This window comes from Salmo salar, chromosome 26 (genome assembly GCF_965601325.2).
Source record: "Salmo salar chromosome 26, fSalSal1, whole genome shotgun sequence".
NCBI lineage: Eukaryota > Metazoa > Chordata > Actinopteri > Salmoniformes > Salmonidae > Salmo > Salmo salar.
Genome location: NC_138316.1, coordinates 47,830,001 through 47,840,000, shown reverse-complemented (window position 1 = coordinate 47,840,000; position 10,000 = coordinate 47,830,001). Strand labels below are relative to the sequence as shown.

At 38.4% G+C, this 10,000-nt stretch overlaps 1 protein-coding gene across 2 annotated transcripts in view; it reads right to left on the bottom strand.

Annotated features, from left to right (window-relative positions):
• Window positions 1–10,000, bottom strand: part of LOC106593436 (multiple epidermal growth factor-like domains protein 11) — a 386,429-nt gene that overhangs the window by 261,648 nt on the left and 114,781 nt on the right. The window lies entirely within an intron of this gene.

Here is a 10,000-nt window from a genome sequence, read left to right as displayed (position 1 = left end):
ACACAGATACAAGCACAGGGACACCTACACACATGCAGAATCACACACACACACACACACACACACACACACACACACACACACACACACACACACACACACACACACACACACACACACACACACACACACACACATACACACTCCTATCTTTCCATATTATGTCATTTAAAAAAAAATGTTTTATTTTATCTTTATTTAACCAGGTAGGCCAGCTTAGAACAAGTTCTCATTTACAACTGTGACCTGGCCAAGATAAAGCAAAGCAGTGCGACAAAAACAACAACATCTACTCTCTTTCCTTATTCTGTCATCTCCTCTCTTTCCTTATTCTGTCATCTACTCTCTTTCCTTATTCTGTCATCTCCTCTCTTTCCTTATTCTGTCATCTACTCTCTTTCCTTATTCTGTCATCTACTCTCTTTCCTTATTCTGTCATCTACTCTCTTTCCTTATTCTGTCATCTACTCTCTTTCCTTATTCTGTCATCTACTCTCTTTCCTTATTCTGTCATCTCCTCTCTTTCCTTATTCTGTCATCTACTCTCTTTCCTTATTCTGTCATCTACTCTCTTTCCTTATTCTGGCATCTACTCTCTTTCCTTATTCTGTCATCTACTCTCTTTCCTTATTCTGTCATCTACTCTCTTTCCTTATTCTGTCATCTCCTCTCTTTCCTTATTCTGTCATCTACTCTCTTTCCTTATTCTGTCATCTACTCTCTTTCCTTATTCTGTCATCTACTCTCTTTCCTTATTCTGGCATCTACTCTCTTTCCTTATTCTGTCATCTACTCTCTTTCCTTATTCTGTCATCTACTCTCTTTCCTTATTCTGTCATCTACTCTCTTTCCTTATTCTGTCATCTACTCTGTTACTTTATTCTGTCATCTACTCTGTTACCTTATTCTGTCATCTACTCTCTTTCCTTATTCTGTCATCTACTCTCTTTCCTTATTCTGTCATCTACTCTGTTACTTTATTCTGTCATCTACTCTCTTTCCTTATTCTGTCATCTCCTCTCTTTCCTTATTCTGTCATCTACTCTCTTTCCTTATTCTGTCATCTACTCTCTTTCCTTATTCTGTCATCTACTCTCTTTCCTTATTCTGTCATCTACTCTCTTTCCTTATTCTGTCATCTACTCTGTTACTTTATTCTGTCATCTACTCTGTTACCTTATTCTGTCATCTACTCTCTTTCCTTATTCTGTCATCTACTCTCTTTCCTTATTCTGTCATCTACTCTGTTACTTTATTCTGTCATCTACTCTCTTTCCTTATTCTGTCATCTACTCTCTTTCCTTATTCTGTCATCTACTCTCTTTCCTTATTCTGTCATCTACTCTCTTTCCTTATTCTGTCATCTACTCTGTTACTTTATTCTGTCATCTACTCTGTTACCTTATTCTGTCATCTACTCTCTTTCCTTATTCTGTCATCTACTCTGTTACTTTATTCTGTCATCTACTCTGTTACCTTATTCTGTCATCTACTCTGTTACCTTATTCTGTCATCTACTCTGTTACCTTATTCTGTAATCTACTCTCTTTCCTCATTCTGTCATCTACTTTCTTTCCTTATTCTGTCATCTACTCTCTTTCCTCATTCTGTCATCTACTCTCTTTCCTTATTCTGTCATCTACTCTGTTACTTTATTCTGTCATCTACTCTGTTACCTTATTCTGTCATCTACTCTCTTTCCTTATTCTGTCATCTACTCTGTTACTTTATTCTGTCATCTACTCTGTTACCTTATTCTGTAATCTACTCTCTTTCCTCATTCTGTCATCTACTTTCTTTCCTTATTCTGTCATCTACTCTCTTAACTTATTCTGTCATCTACTCTCTTACCTTTCCTTATTCTGTCATCTACTCTCTTTCCTTATTCTGTCATCTACTCTGTTACCTTATTCTGTAATCTACTCTGTTACCTTATTCTGTCATCTACTCTGTTACTTTATTCTGTCATCTACTCTGTTACCTTATTCTGTCATCTACTCTGTTACCTTATTCTGTAATCTACTCTCTTTCCTCATTCTGTCATCTACTTTCTTTCCTTATTCTGTCATCTACTCTCTTTCCTTATTCTGTCATCTACTCTCTTAACTTATTCTGTCATCTACTCTCTTTCCTTATTCTGTCATCTACTCTCTTTCCTTATTCTGTCATCTACTCTCTTAACTTATTCTGTCATCTACTCTGTTACCTTATTCTGTCATCTACTCTCTTTCCTTATTCTGTCATCTACTCTCTTTCCTTATTCTGTCATCTACTCTGTTACTTTATTCTGTCATCTACTCTGTTACCTTATTCTGTCATCTACTCTCTTTCCTTATTCTGTCATCTACTCTCTTAACTTATTCTGTCATCTACTCTGTTACCTTATTCTGTCATCTACTCTCTTAACTTATTCTGTCATCTACTCTGTTACCTTATTCTGTCATCTACTCTCTTTCCTTATTCTGTCATCTACTCTCTTTCCGTATTCTGTCATCTCCTCTCTTTCCTTATTCTGTCATCTACTCTCTTTCCTTATTCTGGCATCTACTCTCTTTCCTTATTCTGGCATCTACTCTCTTTCCTTATTCTGGCATCTACTCTCTTTCCTTATTCTGTCATCTACTCTGTTACCTTATTCTGTCATCTACTCTGTTACTTTATTCTGTCATCTACTCTGTTACCTTATTCTGTAATCTACTCTCTTTCCTCATTCTGTCATCTACTCTCTTTCCTTATTCTGTCATCTACTCTGTTACCTTATTCTGTCATCTACTCTGTTACCTTATTCTGTCATCTACTCTCTTTCCTTATTCTGTCATCTACTCTGTTACTTTATTCTGTCATCTACTCTGTTACCTTATTCTGTCATCTACTCTGTTACCTTATTCTGTCATCTACTCTGTTACTTTATTCTGTCATCTACTCTGTTACCTTATTCTGTCATCTACTCTCTTTCCTCATTCTGTCATCTACTTTCTTTCCTTATTCTGTCATCTACTCTCTTTCCTTATTCTGTCATCTACTCTCTTAACTTATTCTGTCATCTACTCTCTTTCCTTATTCTGTCATCTACTCTCTTTCCTTATTCTGTCATCTACTCTCTTAACTTATTCTGTCATCTACTCTGTTACCTTATTCTGTCATCTACTCTCTTACCTTATTCTGTCATCTACTCTCTTTCCGTATTCTGGCATCTACTCTCTTTCCTTATTCTGTCATCTACTCTGTTACCTTATTCTGTCATCTACTCTCTTTCCTTATTCTGTCATCTACTCTGTTACCTTATTCTGTCATCTACTCTCTTTCCTTATTCTGGCATCTACTCTGTTACCTTATTCTGTCATCTACTCTCTTTCCTTATTCTGTCATCTACTCTCTTTCCTTATTCTGGCATCTACTCTGTTACCTTATTCTGTCATCTACTCTCTTTCCTTATTCTGGCATCTACTCTTATTCTGTCATCTACTCTCTTACCTTATTCTGTCATCTGCTCTGTTACCTTTCCTTATTCTGTCATCTACTCTCTTACCTTATCTTTCCTTATTCTGTCATCTAATCTCTTTCTCTTTGTACTCAAATAACACTTATTATATGATTGGTTAATAGCAGGGAGTACCACCCTCATTCTCTGGGTAATAATTTCTGTTAACAGTTCTGTTATATTTATCAATGTGTATCCACTGTCCCACAGCCCAGCCAGTCAATTTATGAACTTAATCTCCCCTGGAAAAAAAGCATCTAGACAATATTTCCCCATGCGACTAGGCTAGCATTTGGTTTGCAACAGTTGGGGTTTGTCTCTAAACCTTGCTGTCTGCCTCTCCGACCTGTGGAACAATGTTGGCGTTTTTTGTTTATTTTTGCGCTCTCCACCATGCCATGCATATGAACGTGACAAGACTGACACCTTCTCTGAGCCAGCGGAATTCATTTATCAGGATCATTATATTGATACATCCAAAGAAACGGCAATAGAAACTAAGGTAAAACAGGTCGACAGTAAACATGTTGTCCCCCATGATGCAGCGGTCATCCTTGTGTCAATCAGTGATCATTATTCCAACGTCAGAGAGAGAGAAATCGTTTTAATTTTAGTTTTTTTTCTTGCTGGAAATTAAAAGTTGATAGTTGACTATGTTAGATAATGGACTATACTGCTTGATAGGAAGATGCATTGATATAAAACAGGATATGTTTTTATGTCCAGACAAGGGACATTCATACTGATAGTAGTCTTGCCTGACTATACTGATAGTAACATAATGATGTCAATGAATTGACTGTGAACTATTTACATTGACCCATTGTTGTCTATCATTTACACTTTATGCCAACGGTCTCTAAACAGCGGCAATTCAAGAGATGTTGAAAGACATTTCATTTGTAAGTACCAACATTATATAGGTTGTTATGGGAAACGTACATGACTGTAAAACAAACGGGAGATATGCTTGTTCAAAGTCTGGTGTGTGATAAACAGTCTAATCAACAGAGAAATGAATGGGCGGACCTTATAGGTCATGACAATAGCTCAAACAGGACAGGAGATATGCTTGTTCAAAGTTTAGAAAATCAGTTGATTACTATATCCTCCCCCTTTGGCCAATCAGTGGAATTTTGTAAATGTCTATGGCAAGAGGCTACATTCCCCAAGTTTAGTGAAAATCGGGCCGGTGCTGTCTAAGATACTGCAGGGGATGAACGTACTAACGTACAGAAACAGATCCACAGTCCCCTCCTGATTTCATTGCGGGGGACAACAAACCAAAGTGCACATAGTTTCCTGTCATTTCAGATGCTTGATGTGATTGTGTGTTAGCTTTAGTTGGCTAGCTAGCGATGCCAATGATTTGTTTAGCATAGCAACCAGTCCATTTGGCTAGCAACGTCAGAATCTCACAACTATTTTGTATGGTTTTACAATGAAATAAAAATTATTTACTTAATGCAATAAAATCTTTTTTGGAAAACATGTCATCAATCTTTTTTTAATATGTTGGCAACTATTTTATAAAAGCAATAAGGCCCTCGAACATGAGAATTATAAAGAATAAAACCCTCCAAAGGGCTGTTTCCTTTGGCTTCCCCACGTGCCTCAGAACAGCACTTAGTCAGGAGTTATCGCATGATAATGTGCAGGTTCTCATACCTTATTGCTTAACTAGCTAACACTTATCACCTCCTCCTCCCTCTTAAAAGAGAAAAGAGAGCGCTGTGTGGGTGATTATTATTAGTCCCAGATGTCATCTCTATAGTTCTATCTTCTTCGCTCAGAACTTCAGCTGCTCTCTTATTGATCACAGGTTCTGAACATTAATCCCTCTGTTTCACATCTATCTGCCCGGCTTTCCTCCAAGATGACATTTCTCTTTTAACGTATCATCATCAGACAGAGTGGCAGGAACAGAACTAGTCAAACAGCACCCTTTGGGCCCTGGTCAACAGTAGTGCACTATAAAGGGAATAGAGCTCTGGTCAACAGTAGTGCACTATAAAGGGAATAGGGTTCCATTTGGGATGCACATTCGTCATCAGACAGTCAGGACGGATCAGAAGGCTCCAGATGTGCGGTCTGATTTACACCTCAGCTCAGACTACCCAGGGAGTAAACCTTTAGCCTTCTCCTTCTGATGGCTGGCTCTAACTCTAATTATAACTCTAACTCTAACCCAAACTAACTCTAACTAACTCCAACTCTAACTAACTCTATGTCACGATCGTCGTTTAAATAACTGGACCAAGGCGCAGCGTGAGTAGAGTTCCACATTTGTATTGCTCGTGAAGCTTCAAAAAAAAAATATATATATATAACGATCGTGCAAACACGTAGCGCACAAAGGCACTCACACAAAACAATATCCCACCTCGCAGGTGGGAAAAAGGACACACTAAGTATGATCCCCAATTAGAGGTAACGAATATCAGCTGCCTCTAATTGGGAACCATACACACACACCAACATAGAAAATAATACCTAGAAACCCCCCTAGTCACGCCCTGACCTAAAACACCATAGAGAACCCCGAGGGCTCTCTATGGTCAGGGCGTGACACTCTAACCCTAACCAACTCTAATTCTAATTCTAACTCTAACTAACTAACTCAAACTAACTCTAACTCTAATTCTAACTAGTCTAACTCTAACTCTAACTAACTCTAACTCTAATTCTATCTAGTCTAACTCTAACTAACTCGAACTCTAACCCTAACTAACACTAACTCTAATTCTAACACTAACTCTAACTAACTCTAACTCTAACCCTAACTAACTCTAATTCTAATTCTAACTAACTCGAACTCACTCTAATTCTAACTAGTCTAACTCTAACTAACTCTAACTAACTCGAACTCTAACTCGAACTCTAACACTAACTCTAACTCTAATTCTAACACTAACTCTAATTCTAACACTAACTCTAACACTAACTCAAATTCTAACTCTAACTCTAACTAACTCTAACTCTAACCCTAACTAACTCTAATTCTAACTAGTCTAACTCTAACTAACTCGAACTCTAACACTAACTCTAATTCTAACACTAACTCTAATTCTAACACTAACTCTAATTCTAACACTAACTCTAACTAACTCTAACTCTAACCCTAACTAACTCTAATTCTAACTAACTCGAACTCACTCTAATTCTAACTAGTCTAACTCTAACTAACTCTAACTAACTCGAACTCGAACTCTAACACTAACTCTAACTCTAATGCTAACACTAACTCTAATTCTAACTCTAATTCTAACACTAACTCAAATTCTAACCCTAACTAACTCTAATTCTAATTATATCTCTAACTAAGTCGAACTAACTCTAACTCTAATTCTAACTAGTCTAACTCTAACTAACTCTAACTAATGTGGGAGATAAGCAGCTGTGCTGAAGGAGAAAGAACATAAATACTTTGGCTATAGGAGGAGAAGATGACATCTGGTTCTGATAGAGCAACAGGCCACGGTGGGAGGCATAGCGACCTGACAACCAGACTTGAGTTATGCAGAAAGGGCCCCAAATACATCAAGATGGTCAGACAAAGGGGCACAGAGAAAAGGATGAGCATGCAGTGCATGCATTATTTTTGTACCACATGAGGAGGCCCTGCTAGCATTATAACCTATACAGCTGTCAGATGTGGGCATTAACAAGCAATAACTCATATGGAGAGATAATGGTAAAGAACGGTCAAGGGAAGCTATTTTCATATAGAGGGAGGGGACTCTATACGTTATGCAAAGACAGAATCATATAAAGATAGGACTCTGTAATATGAGAATTTAGTCTTTTTCATGGAGGGGCTTGGCTCTATTACGTGTGTAATAGCGTCCTTCCATGGAAGGGCTCAGCTTTGCTACTCTGTATTAAAGTCTATATTGAATTCACAAGTTCTTGTAAGAGTATTATGTTCTTAAGACAATTTTCCACGACACTAACTAACTCGAACTCTAACACTAACTCTAATTCTAACAGTAACTCCAATTCTAACTCTAAGTCTAACTAACGCTAACTCTAACTCACTCTAACTCTAACCCTAACTAACTCTAACTCTAACTCTAACTAACTCTAATTCTAACTAACACTAACTCTAACTAACTCTAATTATAACTCTAACTAACTCGAACTCTAACTACCTCTAATTCTAACTAAGTCTAACTCTAACTCTAACTAACTCTAATTCACTTGAACTCTAACTCACTTGAACTCTAACTATCTCTAACTCTAACTCTAATTCTAACTCTAACTAACTCTAATTATAACTCGAACTCGAACTCTAACTACCTCTAATTGTAACTACCTCTAACTAACTCTAACTCCAACTCCAACTCTAACCCTCTCCTTCTATTGGCTGGCTCTAACTCTAACCCTAACGAACTCGAACTCGAACTCTAACCCTAACCCTAACTAACTCCAACTCCAACTCCAACCTTCTCCTTCTAATGGATGGCTCTAACCCTAACTAACTCCAACTCAAACTCTGACTCTAACTCTAACTCTAAATAACTCTAACTAACTCTAACTCTAACCCTAACTAACTCTAACTCCACCTCTAATTCTCACTCCATCTCTAATTCCAACTCCAACTCCAACCCTCTCCTTCTATTGGCTGGCTCTAACTCTAAGTCTAACTCTAACTCCAACTCTAACCTTCTCCTTCTAATGGCTGGCTCTAACCCTAACTAACTCCAACTCCAACTCCAACCCTCTACTTCTATTGGCTCCAACCCTAACTAACTCCAACTTGAACTCGAACTAACTCTAACTCTAACTCTAATGCTAACTCCAACTCTCATGCTAACTCTAACGCTAACTCTAACGCTAACTCTAAGGCTAACTCTAATGCTAACTCTAATGCTAACTCTAACGCTAACTCTAACGCTAACTCCAACTCCAACTCTAACCCTCTCCTTCTAATGGCTGGCTCCAACTCTAGCCCTCAGCATTTATTTGTAGAGCAGTCCATTACAAGCTGGTCCTCAGAGGCCTGACACAAAATAACACACACATATATACACAGCCCAGAGCAGCAGGTTATATTTCCAGCCAGATCACTAGAAATAGACTGCGATTTTGGATGTTTGAAAAGGCCTTTAGAACGTCAATATACGGTGTATTCGTAAAGTATTCAGACCCCTTGACTTTTCCCACATTTTGTTATGTCACAGCCTTATTCTAAAATGGATTGAATTGGGGTTTTTCCTCATCAATCTACACACAATACCCCATAATGACGAAGCAAAAACAGTTTTTTTTTTACATTTTTTCAAATGTATAAAAAAATGTAAAACTGAAATATCACATTTACATAAGCATTAAGACCATTTACTCAGTACTTTGTTGAAGCACCTTTGGCAGAGATTACAGCCTTGAGTCTTCTTGGGTATGACACTACAAGCTTGGCACACCTGTATTTGGGGAGTTTCTCCCATTCTTCTCTGCAGATCCTCTCAATCTCTGTCAGGTTGGATGGAGAGCGTCGCTGCACAGCTATTTTCAGGTCTCTCCAGAGATGTTAGATCGGGTTCAAGTCCGGGCTCTGGCTGGGCCACTCAATGACCTTCATAGACTTGTCCCGAAGCCACTCCTGCGTTGTCTTGGCTGTGTGCTTAGGGTCATTGTCCTGTTGGACCTTCACCCCCAGTCTGAGGTACCCGAGCGCTCTGGAGCAGGTTTTCATCAAGGATCTGTCTGTACTTTGCTCTGTTCATCTTTCCCTCAATCCTGACTTGTCTCCCAGTCCCTGCTGCTGAAAACATCCCCAGAGCATGATGCTGCCACCACCATGCTTCACTGTAGGGATGGTGCCAGGTTTCCTCCAGATGTGACATTTGGCACTCAGGCCAAAGAGTTCAATCTTGGTTTCATCAAACCAGAGAATATTGTTTCTCATGGTCCTTTAGGTCCCTTCCCCAGATCTGTGCCTTGACACAATCCTGTCCCGGAGCTCTATGGACAATTCCTTTGACCTCATGGCTTGGTTTTTGCTCTGACATGCACTGTCAGCTGTGGGACCTTATATAGACAGGTGTGTGCCTTTCCAAATCATGTCCAATCAATTGAATTTACCACAGGTGGACTCCAATCAAGTTGTAGAAACATCTCAAGGATGATCAATGGAAACAGGATGCACCTGAGCTCAATTTGAAGTCTCATACCAAAGGGTCTGAATACTTATGTAAATAAGGTATTTGTGTTTTTTATTTTTAATACATTTCTAAAATTTCCCCCCCCCAAAATGTTTTCTTTGTCATTATGTGGTATTTATTGTGTGTAGATTGACAAACATTTTTTTTTATTTTATCCATTTTAGAATAAGGCTGTAAAGTAACAAAATGTGGAAAATGGGAAGGGGTCTGTATACTTTCCTCAGCACTTGTGATGCTCAGAGCCAAAGCTCACTGCTTTGACCACTGTGCCTCTGCAGATCTCTAGCTAGCAGTGTGAACTGAATACTTTTTATTTATTTATTTATTTCACCTTTATTTAAACAGGTAGGCAAGT